The sequence below is a fragment of the Cuculus canorus genome, chromosome 19 (genome assembly GCF_017976375.1).
Source record: "Cuculus canorus isolate bCucCan1 chromosome 19, bCucCan1.pri, whole genome shotgun sequence".
Classification (NCBI taxonomy): Eukaryota; Metazoa; Chordata; class Aves; order Cuculiformes; family Cuculidae; genus Cuculus; species Cuculus canorus.
The window spans coordinates 10,638,390-10,660,305 of record NC_071419.1 but is presented as its reverse complement, the minus strand read 5'-3'; the positions used below and the strand labels follow the sequence as shown (position 1 = coordinate 10,660,305).

The following is a 21,916-nucleotide window of genomic DNA, read 5'->3' as shown; positions in this document are numbered from 1 at the left end:
TTTATTTCCAATATCCAATCTCAATCTCTCCTCTTTCAGCTTAAAACTGTCCCCCCTTGTCCTCTCCCTGTACTCCCTAACCAAGAGCTCCTCCCCAGCTTTCCTGGAGCTTCTTTTCAGTACTGGAAGCTGCCCTAAGCTCTTCTTTTCCTCTTAATCCGACTACTGAAAAAACTAAATTTAAAGTTTTTATGAAACCGTAGCAGCAGGTCTGCAGTTGTAAAGTCAGGAGTGGAGGCTGTGTGGGCAGAGAAGTCTTGCTGCTCTTCCATCAGCCGTTCCTGCCTTCTCTCTGTGGACTGTAAAATTAGAACGGCTCCGATATCCATTTAGTCTGATTGTCTGGGCTACGTGGGCTGTTGAAATGCTGCCGTGCCACTTGGGGCTTGCTCAGCCTGTGGGTTCGGGCCTCTGGTGTACAATTGAAGAAAGTAATTGTATTTTAAGACCTAAATCTGTTCCCCAGGTGTGTGCTTGGGCAGATGTCGAGAAGGGGGTGAGCTTTCTTTTGCTGCTGGCAAGCGATCTGGTGCCTTCTGGTGGTCGTAGGGTACAGCCTGAAAATTGTGGCATCTTAAGGAGCCGTCCCTGCAAGACTTCATGTCTCTCTGTCTGTTCCCTCCCATGGTCATTGCCCAGGTGACCTGTCTCCTCCCCAGAGCTGGCCCCTTCCCCATCCCAGGAGTTTTCATCTTTGCAATTCAATTCACTGACCAGAAAGATGTTATTTGTTTCATCTTTCTTGACTTTAGTTTCTGTGTACAGTGAGAAGTGTGGCCATGGAGAGCACAGGTCTGTGGTGAGGGAGAGCGAGCCAAGAACAACTGGAACTGGGTGCAATTGAAAACTGTCAGCTTTGTAACAAAGGAGGATGTTCAAAGCATGTGGCTGTTTACCAAGCCTTGAGGTAGCTCCTTCGACACTGAGTGGAGATCTAAGTCTTTCAGTTCTAAATGCTGGCTGAACATCAGCCAGCAGTGGCCCAGGTAGGCAAGAAGGCCAGCAGCATCCTGGCTTGGATCAGCCATGGTGTGACCAGCAGGAGCAGAGAAGGCCTTGTGCCCCTGTATTTAGTGCTGGTGAGGCTGCACCTTGAATCATGGGTTTGGTTTTAGGTCCCTCAGTACAAGAAAGACATCGAGGGGCGGAGCGTGAACGGAGCTGGGAAGAGTCTGGAACCCAGGGGTTCTGGGAGCAGCTGAGGGCCCTGGGGCTGCTCAATGTGGAGAAGAGGAGGCTGAGGAGAGACCTCATTGTTCTCTGCAGCTGCTGAAAGGAGATTGTGATGAAGTAGGTGCTGGTCTCTTCTCTCAAGTAACAAGCGATAGGAGGTAAAGGAAATGGCCTCGAGTTGCACCAGGGGAGGCTTAGGAAGAAATTATTTACTGAAAGACTGGTGAAGCATGGGAGCAGTCTGCCCATGGCAGTGGTGGAGTCTCTGTCCCTGGTGGAGTTCAAGAAACGTGTAGCCATAGCACTTTAGGACATGGTTTACTAGGCACGGTGGTGTTGGGCTGATGGTTGCGCTTGATGATCTTGGAGGTCTTTTCCAACCTTAATGACTCTGTGATTCTATGGAAGTTATTGAGGAGAAAGTGGCAGAAAGTCTCCCAATTGTCCAAATACTGGGGAGTTATCACAGCTGAAGTCCAAAGGTGAAACTGCAGTGGGACTGAGTGTTTTCTCTCTAGAAGTGCTACTTACTGCTGCAGATCTGTACCAACTGATGTTGTTGCTGGTTACTGTTCTTCTCCTGAAGATGTTCTAGAGTGACTTCAGGACAGTTGAAATATTCAAGAACTGCTGTCTTGGAGTGCTGTGCTTGTTCCACAAGGTTTCCTGCCCTTCCCTTCAGGGTGAGTCTTTTGCGGGTATTTTTGCCAGTGAGAAGGCTTTTGGGTACCAGAGGAATGGCTGCAAGCTTCTACTGATGGGATACCAGTGCTGAGCTCATCCAGCTGATGTACTTGGGAATGGTGCAGCTGTGCTCTAAACGCTCTCTGTAGCAAACTGGGTGTGCTAGGTTGCTCTCACTTGGGCTGAGACAGCATGGCATGGTTAGGGGCATGGTGCGCCTGGGAGAAGAGTGGGATTTATGAGAGAGGCAGATCTAATAGGGAGCAAACACCTGCTGCAGTGGTAAATGGAACTGACAGAATAGCTGCTTCTGCCTGTCATGCCTTGACTGGATCAGCTTTAGGCAGTTTCTTGGTGACCCCGAGCCTAAAATTCACTGCTTCATTCCCCAGATGTCCTGCAACCCCCTTGGACCATTGGTATCTGTTGGTGTTTGCCAGACGTTGCCTGAGCTGCTCTTAAACTGCAGCTGGTTTTGCAGGTTCCTTGTTACTGCACAGTTGTTCTTACTGTGTTTATTTTAGTGGTTATAAACTGATTTTTAAGAAGGAGTTGGAACTTGAGCCAGAAAAGTCTCCTTTTTCTTCTTCCCCTTTGTGATTTGGTTGAGAAGCTGCACCAGAGGAGGTAGCAGCTGAGCCCTCCAATATTGCCTCTTCTGAGATGTGGTTTCCCAGGGATTCGGGGGCAGTTGTCCTGTACCTTGACTTTAGTAGCTGACACATGTTGAGAGGGGGTTTGTCTGCTCTCAATCCGGTAAAATTAGGAGCTTGGCTAGGGAGGAAAAAGCTTGAAAGAGACTTTATTTTTTTTTCCATAACATTTTGTTTAGCCTGAGTGCACCAAACAGAGCTGTGTTTCTTTTGTTTTTAAAGACATAGAGAGCAAAAAAACTTCTTCAGGGCAGTGTTTCTGATTCCTGTGAGGTTCAGAGTCCTGTTTGGAGCTAGAAGGTGCCACTGTTGACTGAAACAGTTCCAGGCAAAGTCCTTCTTGGTGATTCTCACAGTTGGTTTCAAGAGCTCTGGGTTGAGATGTAGGAAAATTTTAAAGTAGCTTTAGTGAAGAGACAAATTGAGGGAGAACACTGTGTGGTTAACTCGATCCTCTACTCTCATGTTAATAAATGTCTGTTGCCTTTCCACTCTGATCTCTGCTTCCTTCTGTTTGTTTCATAACAGTTACTTTTGCAAGTTGAACTGCAAATACGTGCTGGAAGTGGTGAATAATCACTTCACTTGGAATAATCCCTGGCTGGGAAGAGCCAAGGGTTCAGTCCTCCTGATCACTTTTGTCAGAGACAGGCTTGCTTTTATTTCTGCTTTTTTTCTTCCTCCTGTATGCTCTGCTGAACACTGATTTCTATGCGAGAATTTAAAGGAGAGTCTTTCAAAGTACTTGAATGACCAACTAGGGCAGCTGAGAAAGGGTTGCCTGGGAGATGCTGCTGAGAGCAGCTAATGTGGTGTGGCAGCTTTCACAGAAGAAAGACAGGATTGTGATCTGAGCTCCCCTGCCTCCCCTTTGGGGTGCAAGAAAGCTCAGGGGATGCAGATGTGACCGAGTTTGTGTGCACAAGAGTCACACTGCTTGTCTTCCTCACCACAGTGCTCCTTGTAAAGGAAGAAGATGTGGCTGACCCTGCAAAGACAAGAGTGTAATCTGGGAATGAAATGCTGGGCTTCATTTCCTACACTCTTTGCAGTGCTTGTGCTTTCCCAAGGCTTTCCCCAGGAAAGAAAGGATGTTTCCTTGTGGGGTTGTAGCCCTGGGAGAAGGGTAGCGCTTCTGGATGCTCCTGCAGCATCACCAGAATTAAGGAAAAATTATTTTACATCTCTTCAAGCAATCATAGAATCACATAATTGGCTTAGGTTGGACAGGACATTAAAACCCATCCAGTTCCACCCCCTGCCATGGGCAGGGACACCTCCCACTGGATCCAGTTGCTCACAGCCCCATCCAACCTGGCCTTGAACACCTCCAGGGATGGGGCAGCAACCACTGCTCTAGGCAACCTGTTCCAGGGCCTCCCCAGCCTCACAGGAAAGCATTTCTTCCTAATATCTCATCTCAGTGTCCCCTCTTTCACCTTAAAACCACTCCCTCTCCCCTGCACTCCCTGATAAAGCCCCCCTCCCCAGCTTTCCTGTAGGCCCCAATCTCAGATTAAAGCTGGCTCTCCAATATGCTTATTTGTACCCTTACTCCTCTTCAGAGCTCCCACTGTGCTGTTTGTTCCTCTCTTTGGGTGCGTATGTAGGGCCCAAGTGATAATTGTGGGGAAATGCTGGAATATGTATCCAGAAGTGAAGAAAATATTCCGTCTTATGCATTCAGGTCACCACTGTTGCACGTTTAATGGATTGCTATGCTGGACGCTATTCAACTTGTAGCTCCGATTTTGTTCTTGTGATCTTCCAGCTCCTGCTTCAAATAAGTCTACATGAAAATGCGAGTGATTTCAGGTTGTGGAGGATGAAGACGTGATGCTCCAGTTAGGTGTTGTCAAACTCTCCTGCTGTCTGGAGTGCTGCGGGAGGAGAAACTCTTTCTTGGTTGTGTGACCCCAATGGGGAGAAGAGCAGCTGGGCTTTAACAAACTGCTTAAAACTATATAGGCCCCCAAATTCTCCGGAGACCTCTCTCCTTTCCTAGAAGCTTCCTTTAACAAGCTGATTTCTCAGGCTGATTGCTTGCAGATGAGATCATGCAGTGTGTTTTGCAGGGAAAGAATCTGAACGGAGACTGGTGAGCCAGAAAGTTTTAACATACAAGTCACATGCCCGGTGGCCTCATGGCATATACAAAACGCTAGAGGCTGCGAAAGCATCCATCCTTGGGGTGCCTTTGTGCTCCGACGAGCTTTTAGAATATCAACAATACCAAGGGATGCTCTCAGGCGCTGGGTCGCGTTGCTTGGACGGCAACAGGAGATAGCAAGGAAGTGTTTCATCTTCCCTTAGCTCTGTTTCTCTCCTTAGTCTGTGTGGTGTTGGGATAAGCCCAAGCGAGAGAAGGCTCTCATCTGCCTTAATTCCACAGACGTTTTTCTGCTGGCTTCAGCAGAGGAATTTATTTAGAATTGATGATGTCTCTGTTAATGCATGAAAACATGCTGAGAGGGACAACTAGATACTCATGTTGTGCTGCAGAGGAAAGATCCCGCCAGTCTGCAGTCCCTTTCAAAAGAGACGCTATTCTCCAGTTCTCTTGACGGCAGCTGGGTTAAGGTGTCCTTAACAGGAAGGCTGCCTCATCCAAAATAATCTCAGCCATGTTTAAGAATGTTGATAATTAAGGAGAGCTGTTTGAAGGTGATGGGTGGTGTTCCCAGTGCAGGGGAGCAAGCTGCAATGTTTTGTTGCCAGCAGGCAAGGTAGAAAGGCACCTTCCTGATGCCAGGGACTCTGTGTGCTTGACATGACTGCTTCTTCCAAAAACGAATGCATTGGTTATGCAAAAATAGATTATTTTTTTGGGGAAGAGGAGGAGCTTTACTGTTATTGATTGTAGAAATAGGAGGGACTTGTTTCCAATTCCTCTTTCAATAAATAAAAATTGGAGTCAGACTGGGTGGAGAAAATTCCCAGTCCCAAACCTGAAATCTGCCAACATTTTATGCAGTGTGAAGACAAAAATGTATAAACCAAGATGTGTTATAGTCTCCTAGCACTCCACATCAATGTTTTGCCTATAGGCGAGTCACCTTCTGTGGGTCACTTGGGCGAGAGAGCTTTCTGAAACCAACAGTGGGAAGCTTACAAGTCTTACTACTGAGCACAGGCTTGGTGGTATTATTTTTTCCTGTCACTTATGCATGTCTGTTCAACAGGATTTAATCAGAAGCTCTTTCCAGTGCATAACTTCATGCAGGTATTTTATAATAGTGGAAAGTCAAGCATAGGAAAATGGAAAAAGCCTTTATGAAGGCTCATCAAACTTCCTTTGACATCCTTGTGTGTATGTAGTACCATGCATGTTAAAATACCTGTGGTCTATGTTGTATTATTTTATTCTCTAGGTAAAATAGTTGCAAATGTGGAATCATAGAATGGTTTGGTTTGGAAGGGACCTCAAAGCCCATCCAGTTCCATGGCCTGCCATGGGCAGGGACACCTCCCACTGGATCAGGTTGCCCGAGGCCCACCCAACCTGGCCCGGAACACCTCCAGGGATGGGGCAGCCACCACTGCTCTGGGCAACCTGGGCCAGGGCCTCCCCACCCTCACAGCAAAACATTTCTTCCTAAGACCTCGTCTCAATCTCCCCTCTTTCAGCTGGAAACCGTTCCCCCTCATCCTATTCCTGCACTCCCTGATCAAGAGCCCCTCCCCAGCTTTCTTGGAGCCCCTTTCAGCACTGGAAGCTGCTGTAAGGTCTCCCTGGAGCATTCTCTTCTCCAGGCTGAACAACTCCAACTCTCTCAGCCTGCCCTCCAATGGGAGATGCTCCAGCCCTCGGCTCATCTCCATGGCTTCCTCTGGACCCACTCCAACAGCTCCATGTCCTTCTTGTGCTGAGGACTTAGAACTGAATGCTGGACTCCAGGTGAGGTCTCAGGAGAGCGGAGCAGAGAGACAGAATCCCTTCGCTCTGCTACTCCCACTGCTTTGGATGCAGCCCAGGACACCCTTGGCTTTCTGGGCTGTAAATGCACATTGCTGGCTCATATGGACCTTCTCATCCACTAACATAAGTTGCTTTTGTTCCCTGCACTTACTGAGTAGTAATCCCAGTATCCTTCTTTTAATGAAAAGGACTGGTAAAGCACTTGTTGCTGTAAGGGATTGCAGTGAGGCCATATATTTTTTGGAGCAGCTTAACCATGTCATTCTTCACGCTGCTCCCTGCTCCTGGGTGGGATCCGGCTGGCTCTGTTTGCAGGCTGTCTGTCCACCTGGAGACTGGCAGCTGGCTCCAGCAGGGCGTACACGTGGGAGGCGTTCATTTGTACCGTGGAGAGTGTGGTCTAAACCTTGTTTTGTCCATGAAGCTTCAAGTATGGAGCTGTTGAAACACCAGCCCACTCAGAACTAATGCCTGCAGAATGCATGAGCAAGGAATTAAACTGGGTGGAGTTGTTCCAAAATTTGGATTTGGGGCCTGTCTGCTCCTAATGCAGCAGCTCCCTGGGTGTTTGCTTGGAAGGGTTCCCAGCATGGATGATGCTCTTCTGACCTGATTTGACTTTCCTCTTGGTGCTTGGGTACTGTGCCCAAATCTGTCTGCAAAGCTCTGCAGTGCAGAGCTCCAGTGCCTGAGGAACCTGAACCAAGTCAGCTCCTGTTAGGAGATGGTGAGAGATTTCAGCTCATATGTGCTGGAGGGGATGGAGAAAAGTCGAAGAGGAGGGACAGACAAAGTAAGCTGTTGTGTTTCTTCCCCAGGACTGTCGTATGTCCTGAGTCTGCCAGCTGCAGTTTGAAGGCCAGAAGAATAGGGCGGGGTATTTTCTTCCAACCAGATGAATTTGTGCCATGAATATGAGAAGTTAGTTCAGTTTCTCTGGGAATAGTATTTAAGGTGTAAAAAAGTCCCACCCATCAATAATGAAGAGCTGCTGAAGAACAAGCAAATACAGAGCCTGAAGTGCAGCTCTTTTTCCTTGAAGGATGAGGCTGTGGGCATGGTTTTATTACTTGGATCGTTTGGTGGTAGTATCAGTCATTTGTGTTGCCTTCTTGTGGAGAACTGAATTAGCCAAGTGCAGCTTTTGTTGTCTGTCTGTATTGCTGCTATGTTACTTCACGTGGACTCCTTTGTTTCTGCCTGTCAAAAAACCCCAACAACCCAAACCTGTAGCAGAAATGGCCAGATACCAATGTTCTTGTGTATGAAAATGTCAGCCTATAATGAGTGCTTTTCACTGAACTCAGGGCTCTTTATGCTGTTCCTGATAAGCTGTCGCATCTTCATGCCGAGTGATGTGATCTCCCAAGGGTGTTTATCTTTCTTTTTTGCATTTGTAGTGGAGCAGAGCTGGGGATACTTGTGGAAACATGTGCAGGGTGAGCCTCCAGCGCTGTGTTAGTGTTTGGGATAAGGTGTTGGCCACGTGTGCTGCGATTCATCTGATGAAAAGAACAAGTCAGACCAGCAGAGCTGGCCCTGCTGTGAGCTTCTTCACTCTTTCGCTGGAGGAGGGTCCCAAAGCTGTGAATGAATTTCATGAACTTCAATTTTAAGTGCATATGTTTTGTTTGTCTGGATTGTGATGGATATTATTGAAATAACCCAGCTTCCCAAGGTGTCCTTTCTCTTTCTGCTGTCTGTCTATATACTTAGCTAACAGTAAGCTTATATTTTTCTTGTGTTTGTGCTGAGAAAATGAGCTTTGCACTGTGTCATGTGGGGATACCATGGGTCAATCCTGGAAGCCCTGTGGGCAGATGGCTGGGAGGAGTGGTGCTGATGGCAGTTTCTCTGGTGCCAGTGACCCTCTTTCATCTCAGTGCCTGCTGCTGCTTTCCCATAACACTCCAGGCAGAGCACCTCATGCAGACATAGTCATAGAATCATAGAGTGGTTTGGCTTGGAAGGGACCTCAAAGCCCATCCAGTCCCACTCCCTGCCATGGGCAGGGACACCTCCCACTGGATCAGGGGCTCCAAGCCCCATCCAACCTGGCCTTCAACCCCTCCAGGGATGGGGCAGCCACCATTGCTCTGGGCAACCTGTGCCAGGGCCTCCCCACCCTCACAAGAAAGAATTTCTTCCTAAATTCTCATCTCAATCTCCCCTCTTTCAGCTTAAAACTGTTTTGCCTCATCCTATCCCTACACTTGCTGCCTTCTCCCTGAGGACTGAACCCACCAGTGATCAGATGTGGTTCAGTCTCTCTATGGCATTTTTTGCCTCATCCCAGCACTGGAAGAACACCAAATGGCAGCAAAGCTTCTGAGACCTCCCTAGAGTAAAGACTTACAGTGGGAGATGATTTTTCTAGTTGCGTCTAATGTCTTGAGAGCTGTTGGCTGTCTTGCTTTTAACCTGTGTCCTTGGAATTATAGCAGGCTTTTGTATTTGAATACATGGCTGGAGTTAAATGCCAAAAAGAAATCTCTTATGGAGAGTGTTAATTTGTGCAAGGACAGTCTGTCGCAGAGTACTGACCCTGTTTGAGACCTCTGCAATACATTAAGACATGGATACTGGTGCTTCAGTATCCCTGCCAGTATGGAATTAGCTCTGGTTGTGTCAGTGCCGACATCTTTGTTAACCAAGGTCTTAATATAATCTGGAAAGATGTCTTTAGAGAAATTCGATGCAAGTCTTTCATAAAACTGTTGGCAATAATTATTGTGGCTGTTTTCATTTGGTCTCACCCAATGATGGAAATACTGGTTGGAGAGGACATCTGGAGGTCTTCAACCTGACCTCCTGCCTGCGGTGAGACTCTCCAGCATGTGATCCCTTCAGCTATGGCTTTGTCTGGCCAAGTCTTGAAGACATCTGGGGATGGAGCCATGTGCCATGATGGATCAGCTTTCATTTGTTTTTGCTTGAGATCTGTACCTAGTGAACCACCTTGCAGCGTGGGACACGCATTTAGGTTTGAATTACCTCATCCTGCAGGTTTAAAAAACGTTCAAGTGAACTTTTAGGGAATGTCCCACTTGGGCTAATAATGAAATGTGTAATGTATCTGAATCCTTCTGTCTTTTCCATGCTAGTATGGGAAATATGAGCAGACCCTGGTGCCGTTTCTGCAGAAACAGGCAGGGATATGATTAGGTGGTTTTCTCCTGTTCGCGCACGGTGTTGCAGATGGAGCAGGGCTTGCAGGACAAATCCTGTCATTGAAATGATCACACGGGTGTTTTCCCCTTGGTATTAGCCATGGTGTTTGCCCAGTTCTGAGATTTCACGAGGCACAGGATGAGCACTGCGAGCATCCCTTGCCCTGAGGCTGTGTGGGCTCGGGTGCCGGCCAGCTGTGCGCCCAGGCTGAGGCCACACAGGCACAAGGCATGCGGTTGCCTTTCATCTGCCCTTCTCGGCCCCTCGCCATGGGAGGAGAGGCTGTTCCCAGGGTCTGCTGCATTTATTTCAGACAAAATACGGTGTCATATGAGTGTGCCTGTTGGGGAGCACGTCGACATTGCCCACCGTGGTCCTGAGTGTTAATGGGAGCAGAACAGCTCTCTCCATCTGAAGTAATGTTGCCTTCAGCAGTGCCACAGTGGGTGTCCGTGAATGGCACGTAGTCAGGCCAGCCCAGAGGGCTGCTGCTGCAGCTGGGCTGGGTTTCTTTAGACAAAACTGTGGGTTGCAACACACTTATCCTTCCTTAGGGCAGGAAGCCTTGCTCGAAAGGAACATGACTGAGAGGCAAGGGGCTGTGGAGGAGGTGGAAGCTTCCCTAGGCGAGGCTTAGACCTGGCTGCATCCTTGGACTCAGCATCCCCTCTGAAAATGAGAGCTCCTGGAGGCTGGCTGTCATTTTGTTTGGCACTGCCTTTTGTGTCACGCGTACCTGGAGATCAGTGTTGTGTTCCCGTTGGGGTGCAAACCAGCCCTTGTGTTGGATGGGGATGATGGTGTGGGGCAAGAGCAGTGTCCGTCAGCAGGTTATGAGTTGCCACTCATGCTGTGCAGCAGGGCCCTTTGGGATCTTGCCTGTCTGAACTGCAGACCCTTTTGTTTCTGTACCAGAGCAGGCGAAAGGGCTGGGAGCGTGGACTTCTGCAGTGTCCTGGTTATTGGAACATGGCAGTCCTTGAGGAACTGCTGAAGTTCAGGTCTACTGTTGTCAGCTGTTCCACGTGTGAACTTGGGCCAGAAGTGCAGAGGGCAAATCTGGGTTCGTTTGGACAGAGGATCCTGGAGCAGCAGCTGTGCAGGACTTTGGGGATGTTGGCTACAGACTGATACTGGCAGACAGCTCTTGTTTTCCACGCAGTTCTTCCATGCACTGATTACTTTTACAAGAATCTATGCATTACAGTCACAGGAGCTGTAATGGCATTACTGCCACAAGCTGACCTCTGCCTGTTTGGTACTCCAGTTGATTCAGTGTCCCTTACTGGTGCTGAGTCTCTCCATTCCCATGTGCTACTCTCCCTTGCTGAAACTTACAGCCAGAGCTCATGGTGTGCTTTGGCTTTCTGCTTGTATTGTCCATGTCTCTGGAATAAAATCTCCAGCAAAGGAAGCTGATTAGCTTTTCTCTGAGCTGGATTTGGAATCATTACTCAGACTTTGGTCTTCTCGGGTCCCTACAGTTTGTAGTTCTTGAGGTGAGAAATGCCCAACACAGATACACACCTGGGAGAGCAGAACAGACTTGGAGAAGCATCATTGCAGATGAGAGGGCGGGCTTGTCCCCAGCAGTCCAGGGAGCTCTGCAGCTCTGTTTGTCAGGACTGCCTTTATGCTGTGCTTTCTTTGCTCCAAATCTGTTACAGAGATGGATGCTAGGAAGAGCTGGCTGCTGTAGTGGTGGGATAGGAAGACATGGAGGACATTGCTCAGAATGCTAGAAATGATCTAGTGCTTCAAGAAGAAAGGTCAGCTTTGAAAGAAGCTTTGTGCCTGCTGAATATATTGACTGCTTCTAGAGACTTGATGTCAGAAGCCCAGAGCAGGGGCTCCCTGGCTCATGGGCGCTGAGCCCTTCTTTGGAGTGGCGGCGATTCTCATCTGCAGCACTTGCTACTGCAGGACACCAGAGGGTACTTGACTCATTGTGCAGACGAGACCAAGGCAGGGAGGCTGGAGACATTGGGCTTGGGTTGGTCCTGGTGTCCAGGGATAGGGAGGGATGTCTGTTTGCAGATAACACTTTGCCGCTTTGTCACAGTTGCGTCAGCAGAGATGGCCAGCGAGAGTGTTTACAAGTGTGGCCTTTGTGAGCGCTGCTCCGTGCCAGAAGTTTACTTGTCTGGATGATGTGTTCACTGGGACTTTGTCATTACAACAGCTAAAGCTACGTTGGTCTTGCTCCACTTGTTCTGACCTGGGGATATGAGTACAACCTTTCTTCTCTCTACTGTCATCCCTGTCTTTGAGGCAGGTCATGGTGTAGCTGCTGGGGACTGTGCTGCGTAAAAGATGGGGCAGATGGGAGGCTACTGCTGTTTGAATCTTTCCTGATGGTATTAAAGCTCTGAGTGAGATTTTGAGGCTGGACAGGAGTTGTTCCTCTGTTGCCAGCTCCCCAGCCTTTCTCGTCCCTGAGTGAGAGAGCCTGTGGTCCTGTGTCCCAGCAGGACTTCACTGAGCAGTTCCCTGTGAGCCTGGAAACCAGCAGCTTGGCTCAGCTACACAACTTTATCTGTTGGGAGTGTGAGGATGTATCTGTCCCATGGCTGGACCAGAGGTTGTGCTCGTTTTGGTGATCTAGGAGTTCACTAAGGGGCAAAGGATGCACCATACTGCTGTGGTGTTCGTCCTCTTGAGGACTCCTATCATCTCTCTTTGGAGCAGGAAAAGCTTGCTCTGCACTGGGTGGGAGGTATGTGGTGGAGGGGGGTGCTTCTCCTGTGTGCTGTGGTCTCTTGTACTGCTTAGGGAGGGTCTGTCCCATGTCACGTGTCCATGTGTGTCACTGCATGTGCCGTTGTGTCTCCTCTGAGCTGCCTTCTGTTCTCCTGCAGCGCAGCTCTAGTCAGCACCCTGTAGTAAGGGTGGTTTGCCAGTATTTCTCAGAGCATGTCACACCCCCCCCAGACTCGCCCTCCCTGCCATGCCCTGCTTCCCTCTCTTCCCAGATTTATGGATGGAAGTGGATTTCTTTGCAGCAGGAGGACGATACTGGCAGAGTGGGCTGTGCAGATGTTTCAGCTGGGGTTGGCCGGGAGTGAACGTGCTCTCACACTGCAGGTCAGGACAGGAGAGCGCTGCAGGGTGTAAACAGAGCACTTTTACAGCAGGCTTCTGCGTTGCATCAAAACTTCCTGGAAAGGTGAAGGCAGGAGCTGGCTTTCACCACCTCGTACTGCAATAATAAAAAGCTTGAAAGCGTACAGGTCCAGTTTCCTTAGTGGAACTGTCCTGTGCACTACAGCTCCTTTGTCCCTGCTTAGCCAGAAACTGCGTGGGTGATGTCCTGGTCCTGTCTTACGGGAGGCACTGGTGTTTACTGGGGTGGTGCTGCTGTGGCCTTCAAGGTCCTGTCATAGCTGGGCTCAGCAGGTGACTGAAAGGCAAAGAGTCTAGGGACCATGGGGCAGAGCCACTGTGAAGGTTGTGGCCGGTAGATTCACTGGAGCGACCTGTGTGCTGCTGCTGCAGGACAGGTCTGGCAGAAAAAGCATTTAGGTGATGTTCTAATTAGATTTTTTTCCTTTTTCATCCTTGGATCTGTATTCCCATGTCATTGTTGGTAAGTGTGGCCGCTCTCTGGCCGTAAGTCTCAGGTCTAGTGCATGTCTTTCTTGGTATTTCGTGTCTACAATGTGATTATGTAGCCTTTTCTCTACAAGAACCTTTTGCCTGGTACAGAGGAGAGGAGGTATCTCAGAAGTTCAAGGCCCTCAGTCAGTTTTGAGATGTTTGCCCTGTGGTCTTCACCTTGGCGTCAACACGCTCACCTCCGTTTGTTCATTTACTTCTGCTAGTGCCACCTGATCATACAGGGACTCTTGGACAACAAAAGGCAACTTCCCAATGTTAGGACGAACTGCTTACCAGTTCGTCACCCATGAATTTAAAATTTCTGCTTTGCTGCCCGAACTCGCCCAACTATAGAGGTTATTTTTAAACACTGGAAGAAAAAGTTGTGTTTAAGCCTCTTAAAACATGGGTTGTAAACAATTATCACTTTCAAGGTGTTATTTTCTGGTTTTGGAAAAGGCTGCCCTGGGCAGTGGTGGAATCTCCATCCCTGGAGGTATTTAAAAGGTGTGTAGAGGTGGCCCTTCAGGACATGGTTTAGCAGGCACGGTGGTGGTAGACTGATGGTTGGATTGGATGCGCTTAGAGGTCTTTTCCAATCTTAATGATTCTATGATTCTCAGTTTTTTGAGACTACCTCTTATCTCCTCTTAGAATGTTTATGTAAAGTATTTCTGGGATTGAGGATACTGTATAGATGCCTTAAAACCAACCAAGCTCTCCCATATCGGGATGTACAAGCTTTTGTGTCTGAATGTGTATGTGGAATTTAGCATCTGCTACTGGATCTCCATCTATTAATTGGTCTGAACTTTTCCGGAGCCAAACACAACCTGTTTGGAACGCTATAAACGTGCCAGCCCCGTTCTGCTCTGTCGCCGTTTGGAAACCCGCTTGTGCTGCAGAAAGCTGTTCTGTGCAAAACCAAAACAGGGCCTGTTGATGTTATTTCTGGTCCTCTGAGAAGATGACTTAGTGGTCACATGTGCTGCTATGAGGTCATTAGGAAGTCTCTCAAATACACAATTTGAGAACTGATGATGCTATCGCAGAAGTATGCTCCCTCTGCGATGTGCGATGCAAAACTCTCTGAAGTGCTTTAGCTTGTAATGGCTCTGAGCGGAATCTGTTATTGCAGATATTTGGGCTCATTCCAGTGAGAAAAGGACTGTTTTCGACTTTGCTTTATGCCTAGATTGATTAGTGAACGTATAGCGTGGGATCGAGTTACATTCGGAGGGCATCCAGCAGAGCCTGTTTCTGCGTTGAAAAGCTGAAGGCAACAGTGAGTCTGATTGCAAGCTCAGCAGTTTGCTAGCAGTGCTTTGTGCCTCCACGGCACCGTCCTTCCCCAGGGGAAGGAGCTCCTCAAATCCATCTACAAGTTGAGCCATTGCTCTTCCTGGTGCCGTGGGGGAGCAGGAAGCTTTCTCTAGGCCCTTGGTGTTGCTTCTGTGTCGTGTATCTGCTTTGATGCTTTTACTGATGCCCCTCCTAGACTCCTTGCTCGGGATATCCAGGGGTGCCTTCTGCCACAAACTGTCCTGTGTACTCGAAAGGATCCTAGTTTACCCCAGAGACCTGTGATTCAACTTAGTTCCTGTGCATTAATGATGCAGATGTCCTTATTTTGGCGGGATGATGCTTTGTAAGTGCGTTATATGAATCAGTAACGCCTTCTTGGTGCAGGGCTTCCCAGCCTAGGGGAGGTCCTCTGTCCTTCCACCTCCACCCTACTGCTGGTCTTGACATTCTGTCCCAAACCATAAGCCTTAGGGATTGTCCCATCCCTGTGAGCTGATAAGAGTGCTCAAACATGGGGAAAATTACCCAAAGAGAGGGTAAGTAAATACTGCAGAGGTGGATTGTGTGGCTGAGATGGGGTAAGGAAGAGTGGAGCAAGATGGCATCTGCCTGCACATATGGCCATGTCTTAAAGCTCACAGCTGCATTTTCCAGTTGGGGCTTGATGTGACAGTGTGGCTCCTGTCTGCTTCCTCTTTTTTCTTTCAAATACCCCAAATTACTTGCTTCCTCTTTTGATGCTTCCCTGCGATTCCTGCTCAAGGCCTGGTGTAACACGTGGGAGTCTTTGAAGAATGGGCTGAATTGCTGCCTACTCTGCTTCTCAGCCTTCTCCAGTGGAGTCCCTGTGAGCATCCCTCCTGTACAACACTGGCATTGCCTTCCCCCGAGCACTTGCTGGGATGTCCAAATGGGACCCTTCCTTTGTGGAGCAGCTTCCATGCAGGAGGCAGGCCAGCACCCGCATCTCGCAGCGGGACAACCAGTGAAGCACTTCTGCTCTTCGGTGTCCCTCTGTTGGCATGGTCCCTGCTGGTGGTCCCCTAACCAGTGTCTGCTCTCAGATCCCAGTGACCTTGTCACCTGGGTGAGCATGGCTCTAGGGCTTTCCCAGGGCCATGGCAGGAGCTTTGCAGCTGGGACACCAGCAGGTGTTGGAGGTGGAAGGGGTTTGCAAGGCGGTGCAGCCCAAGAGTGGTTTTGCAGTCCCATGACTGTGCCCAGTGGCAATGCCTTGCTGGCGCCCCAGGATGTCCACAGCCTGCTGGCCTCCATGGCCACTCAGTGCCTCCCGTGGCTCAGTATGCTGTGGGCTGGCTTATCGTGCCACTGTGGAGCTTAGCAATGTCACCAGCCCGTAAGGTTCCCACTGTCACCTTTGGTAATTATCTCCCCCCTGCCAATGCCACGTTCTGGTATAGAGCTTTGTGTTTTCCTTCTATTTTTGTGTTTTTTCAGTGAAAAGGAGATGTCTGGGATGTTGCACAGCTGTCTGACAGCTGTTAGTGGTCTCCTGTGGGACTCTAACCCATGGAAAGCGATAGGGGTGAGTTGTTGTGGTGAACGTGCATTGAGCCCTGGTGCCACTCTTCCAGGAAACTTTGGCATCATGGAATCATAGAATGGTTTAGGTTAGAAGGGACCTCAAAGCTCGTCAAGTTCCAACCCCCTGCCATGGACAGGGGCACCTTCCACTGGATCAGGAGGCTCAGAGCCTCGTCTGACTTGGTCTCCAGGGATGGTGCAGCCACCACTTCTCTGGGCAACCTGTGCCACTGCCTCACCACCCTCACAGGAGAACTTTTCTTCTTGAGATCCAATCTAAAGTGCCCCTCTTTCTGCTCTGTGGCTGCAATAATTCTGTTGGCTGGAATTGATTAATAAATGACTCGTTCTGTCTTTGTTTTTCCCTCACCCCATGGATGACACTGGCTGGTGCAAAACGAGTGTGAGGAGCACGGTGTGCTGGGGTTTCTCTTGCCAGCATGGGCAGCTGTGTTAAACAAGAAAGTGCAGGCTGGCTCTGCAGTGCCGTGCCGGGGCCTGGCCTGCCCCTGGGACTACACGGGCTCTGCTTCCTGAGCAGGAGAGCTGCTTTATGTTGTGGTTTTACTAAATGAATTCAAAGCCTGGCCTTCCTCCAGGCGAAGTCTGGGCCAAGTGCCAGTGGAGCAGCCCCTGGGGAGAGCAATGGAGCAAGGAGGGGCCAACAGCAGGGAAGAGCTGAGGAATCCAAGAAGGCAGATTTGCCTAGAAAACAGCTCTGTTTCCATCTGCTGGGTCAGGAGTTGCTATAGGAACTGGGATGATAGAGGCAGGGCCATCTCCTGGGCCTGTCTGTGTGTGCAGAGGGAGGGAGGAGGGAGGAGTTACTCAAGTTTGAACATATCGTGTGTGCTGGTGGAAAGTTGCAAGGAATGTCGAAACTACAGCCTGGCTCAACCTGTGGAGCTCAAAAGAGACATGGCAGTGGTTCCCTGTGCGCAGCCGGCCCTGGGCGAGGCAGGTAGGATCCGTCCAGCTGAACTTGGCTCTCTGCTCACCATCGGCTCTCCCCACAATGCGTTTGTCGTTGACAAAAGCAGAAATGCCTTTGGAGACTTGCTGGAAACAGAATGGGGGTTGTAGAAGTGGCAGTGCTGGGAGGTGAAGGCTTTCCTCCTGGGCTGGTAGGGAGGTGGTGGCTCCTTGCACCTTGTTTGTGCTCCCATGGCTGCGTGAGAGTTGATGGATCATGAGTATTCCCGCAGCGTTGCGTGCCAGGGGCCCTCTGGGACCCACGGGATCTGTTGTTGGGTAGAAATGTGAAGCTGGATGGTGTGGTTCTCCCAGACAGAGGTGGTTTCTGGGGCTGTGGCTCTCTGGGAAAGCCCAGGGTATTTTAGCTCTGCCTGAAATTTTCAGGGCTAGGGCTGAGTCAGATATGCAGAAACAGGCTGGCATGGAGTCTGTTGTGGATGGTGGGAAAGTGAGGGGGAAGCATTCCCAGCCTCCGAGCCCCAGCGGCTTCTGCCCTGCAGGAGTTTTGTGGCTGTGCTTCACCTGCATTCCCTCACCTCTTCCCCCAAGGAGGGACAGACCTCCCTGTCCTGTCCTGATGCACCTACTGCAATTTTTGTCATTGTCAAACTTTCTCAGACTCTCATTTAGCATAAAACACAGGGATATCTATATGCAGGAAGCTGTATCTGGGAATTCTTGTCGTTGGTTTTAACCATAGGGCTCTTCAGTAGCAGCTCTTCCAGATAATACCTGATTATTCCCCCAGTAAATCCATTTTTTCAGGTGTTGAGAACTTTCAAAAGCAGCCCTGTTTCCACTGGAGCGTTTCTGGGTCGCTTGCTGCTCCGCAGGTATTTATTTAATAGGGTTGGCTGAAATTTCATCTGCCCTTTTTGTGTCATGGAGGATAATCTCTGCTAAAAAAGAAAAAAAAAAAAGGTGGGCAGGGTTGTTTCTCTTTGAGAAGCTGCACAATAAGCTGTCGAAACTGAAATGCAATCTCTGTACAGCAAGGGTAAGCTTGCCAAACCGGATTAGATCACAGCCCACCTACTCCGGCACCCATCTTCTCTTGAGCAGCGCCGCATGGCACATCGGGGCTGGAAGCAGGAGAGCTTGAACACAGACAAACGTGGAATAACCTGCCTGCATAGGATATGAATTTTCATCCAGGCGAGCTTAAGCAAAACGGTAATTAACGTGACCAGAAAGTTATGTCCAGTGTGCTCTTTCTTTTACTTTAATGGAGTTGCAGATGTTCTTATTGTGTAGATCCACTTCCAATATTTTATTGAATTACTCCCACGCTGCTCTGTGGCAATACGTCCCCGAGGCTTAAGGCACGTGGTATGCCGTGGAATTTCATTTCCTCAGTTTTAATTTGTTGTTCTTTAATTTCGATTCATTTTCAATATGGAAAAGAGGTAAATGAGATCCTTTTTTTTTGGTGTAGGCTTCATTATTTGACCTATTTCTCCCCCCCGGCAATCTTGTTTCTCTTCTCTTTGCCTCAAACAATCCCAAGCTTTTCTACCTGCTGTCTGTGTAACTGCTCTCTCTCTGGGCTCCTGTTTTCTGGTGTCTCTTGGGAAAAATTGATCAAGATTGGCCATTCTGCCTTTCCCGAGCTGTGAAATGCTGCTGGAGCTTTTTCAGTGTTCCTATGTTGTCCTTTGTTTATAAGCAAAGCATTTGGTTTGATTGCTTGAAATAGTTTGTGGTAAGCAAAGTTCTTCTCAGAGCTGTCTAGTCATGGTGGGTATTTTGCTGGAACATTGAGTTAATTCAGATTTCATCCCTGTATGTGAGAAGTTAATTTTTTTATCTTGTAAAATTGTTCGAGTAAATAGTAAACCCAGCAGAACATGGTTAGACCTGCCTGGAAGTCCTGACTGGAGCCTGCAGGCTTGAGGCAGCGATTGCAGCTGATCCCGAAGTGTTGCTACTCGCTGCTCCCATCTTTGCCAGGCATTTCATAAATTAAACTTGGAAACCACTTGGTGTAGTAAACAGCTTGCTCAAGAAGAGTGTAACAGATTTCACCTCCTTAGATGCATGCACTGCTGTGCGCTCTGCTCAGCCTCTGAAGTGATGTCCACCAAGGAGACCACCTGCCTTGTCCTCTCCTGTTGGGGTCAGTGCTGTGGGAGTGCAGCAACACTGTTGCCTTAGAACCATATTCTGCCCCTCTACTTGGCACCGGTGAGACCACACCTTGAATCCTGGGTTCAGTTGTGTGCCCCTCACTACAAGAAGGATGTTGAGGCTCTGGAGCGTGTCAAGAGAAGAGCAACAAAGCTGGTGAGGGGGCTGGAGAACAAGTCTTACGAGGAGCGGCTGAGAGAGCTGGGGTTGTTTAGCTTTGAGAAGAGGAGGCTGAGGGGAGACCTTATTGCTCTCTACAACTACCTGAAAGGAGGTTGTGGAGAGGAGGGAGCTGGGCTCTCTTCTCCCAAGTGACAGAGGACAGGACAAGGGGGAATGGCCTCGAGCTGTACCAGGGGAGGGTCAGACTGGACATCAGGAAAAAATTTTTTACAGAAAGGGTCATTCGGCCCTGGCAGAGGCTGCCCAGGGAGGGGGTGGAGTTCCCATCCCTGGAGCTATTTAAAAGAGAGGGGTAGATGAGGCGCTCAGGGACATCGTTTAGTGGCAGATAGGAATGGTTGGACTCAATGATCCAAGAGGTCTTTTCCACCTTAGTGATTCTATGATTCTGTGGAATGGAATCATGTAATGGTTGGGGTTGGAAGGGATGACAAAACCCATCCAGTTCCCACTCCCTGCCATGGGCAGGGACACCTCCCACTGGATCAGGTTGCTCAAAGCTCCTTCCAACCTGGCCTTGAACCCCTCCGGGGATGGGGCAGCCACCACTGCTCAGGGCAACCTGGGCCAGGGCCTCCCCACCCTTACAGCAAAACATTTCTCCCTACGATCTCGTGTCAATCTCCCCTCTTTCCGCTGAAAACCATTTCCCCTGGTCCTGTCCCTGCACTCCCTGATCAAGAGCCCCTCCCCAGCTTTTCTGTAGGCATTTGCTGCAGTTTGGTGTTTGCAGTTATTTTGTTCTGTGTAGTAAGTCATGATAATTTTTACTTCTTTCTGATACTGGAAACGCTCCCTCCAGTTGCATAGCTTTGTAGGTGCATGCTTGGGCTTTTCTTGCTTAAATGTTTCTTTGGTGAGGTTATGGCAGAGCCAGTGGTGCTCCTCGAGCTATGGCAAGGTCCATGTGCTGGTGCCGGCTGCACTGAATGTTGGTGTTATGAATGAGAAGAGACATTTCACAAAACTCATAAAACATAGCTTTTGGTAGCATAAGCATTTCTGCGGTAGTTTGATGGAAACTGGATTGCCAGCTAAATTAGTAGATATTCAAAAATAGTGTTTCTGGTTTGATTTTTCACTGAACCATCTCTTGGAGTTTGGCTTCCACGCTAGTGAAAACCAGCAGCTTCTCAGCTTGGCTCTGGGTATTCTGTGCTGCTACATGTGACTTCATTTGCTTCCCTTCTGGTTTTGCAAAGAATCTGTCCCTGTAATAGTATTTTATCTTTCAAAAGTATGCCCTCAGAACATTTTGCAAGAAAAAGTGGTAAATAAGTAGCTGTTACTGTAAAGTAGCTATTCTGGAACGTACGTAATTAGTAAGGAAAGCTAAAGATGACTGGAAAAGCACAGCAAATGTATCTCAGGGCAGTGAGAAATACTGTAATGTCTGTATAACAAAATAAATTTTATCAGCAGTGTTTATATTGTTGGGAAAGGTTAAAAACCCAACTGATTGCTGATAACAATACCAAGAAGTAAAATGTTTACTGTGTTTGAGGAGAAGCTGGATGAGGTACTCTCTTTTATGAGTATGTCTAAATACCTTCTGTTCTGCTGGTAACCAGGGAGGGTGGGGAACACAAGATAGCAGGCTAAAGTCTTTGAAATTTGAGCGAGATTGGGACCTGTTTGTTTAAAGCAAATTGGCAAAGCAGCTTTCTGAATCCTGGCTGCTGGTGTGTAATAAATCCAGGAAGACTGAAGGATGTCCAGAGGTTTGGGAAAACATAAATGTTGTGGCAGTGTTTTAGAATTGAGTGGGAGCAGGTAACCAGCAGGCAGCCAAGAGGAACCTCTGTCCAGAGCGAGGTCAGGGGAAGCTGAAGCTGGTGCCTTAGTGAGTCGATGTCAAGTTACAGAAAGAACATGCTCAGTGATCTGTGTGCTCTGATGGAAAGCAGATCAGGTCTGAAAGGTCTTCAGATTGTGGTTTTTAATGAGATTCCTGCACCGGTTGCCAAAAGTAATAGTTTGGATTGGAACTAGATGATTTTTAAGGTAGGGACCTTAAAGATCATCTAGTTCCGACCCCCCTGCCATGGGCAGGGACGCTTCCCACTGGATCAGGCTGCCCAAAGCCCATCCAACCTGGCCTGGAACACCTCCAGGGATGGGGCAGACAACTTCCCCAGGTGACCTGTTCCTGTGCCTCACCACTCTCATGGTAAAGAAGTTCCTCCTTATGTCCAGTCTAAATCTGCCCCTCTCCAGTTTATACCCATTGCCCCTCGTCCTATCACCAGAAGCCTTTGGAAACAGCCCCTCTCCAGCTTTCTTGTAGCTCCTTCAGGTACTGGAAGGTCACTATAAGGTCTCCTGGGAGCCTTCTCTTCTCCAGGCTGAACACGCCCAACTCTCTCAGCCTGTCCTCGGGTGGGAGGTGCTCCAGCCCTCTGATCATCCTTGTAGCCTCCTCTGGACCCATTCCAACTGCTCCATCTCCTTCTTATATTGAGGATTCCAGAACTGGACACAATACTCTGGATGAGGTCTCCCAAGAGAGGAATTGAGGGGCAGAATCCCCTCCCTCACTCTGCTGGCCACGCTTCTTTTTATGCAGCCCAGGACATGGTTGGCC

The 21,916-nt window shown here is 48.8% G+C and overlaps 1 protein-coding gene across 4 annotated transcripts in view; it reads left to right on the top strand.

The window, feature by feature from the left end:
- The window catches only part of LOC104059949 (discoidin domain-containing receptor 2), a 63,840-nt gene that overhangs the window by 1,421 nt on the left and 40,503 nt on the right, over nt 1–21,916 (top strand). For 2 of the 4 annotated variants that reach the window (XM_054083978.1, XM_054083975.1), the window contains exon 1: nt 16,851–17,008. The exons of 1 other annotated variant lie outside the window; for it this stretch is intronic. The gene's annotated coding sequence lies outside the window, so the exon portion shown is untranslated. Of the gene's footprint in view, nt 1–16,850; nt 17,009–18,060; nt 18,196–21,916 lie in introns of those variants that run through there. One more of the 4 variants, XM_054083977.1, reaches the window with a different exon arrangement.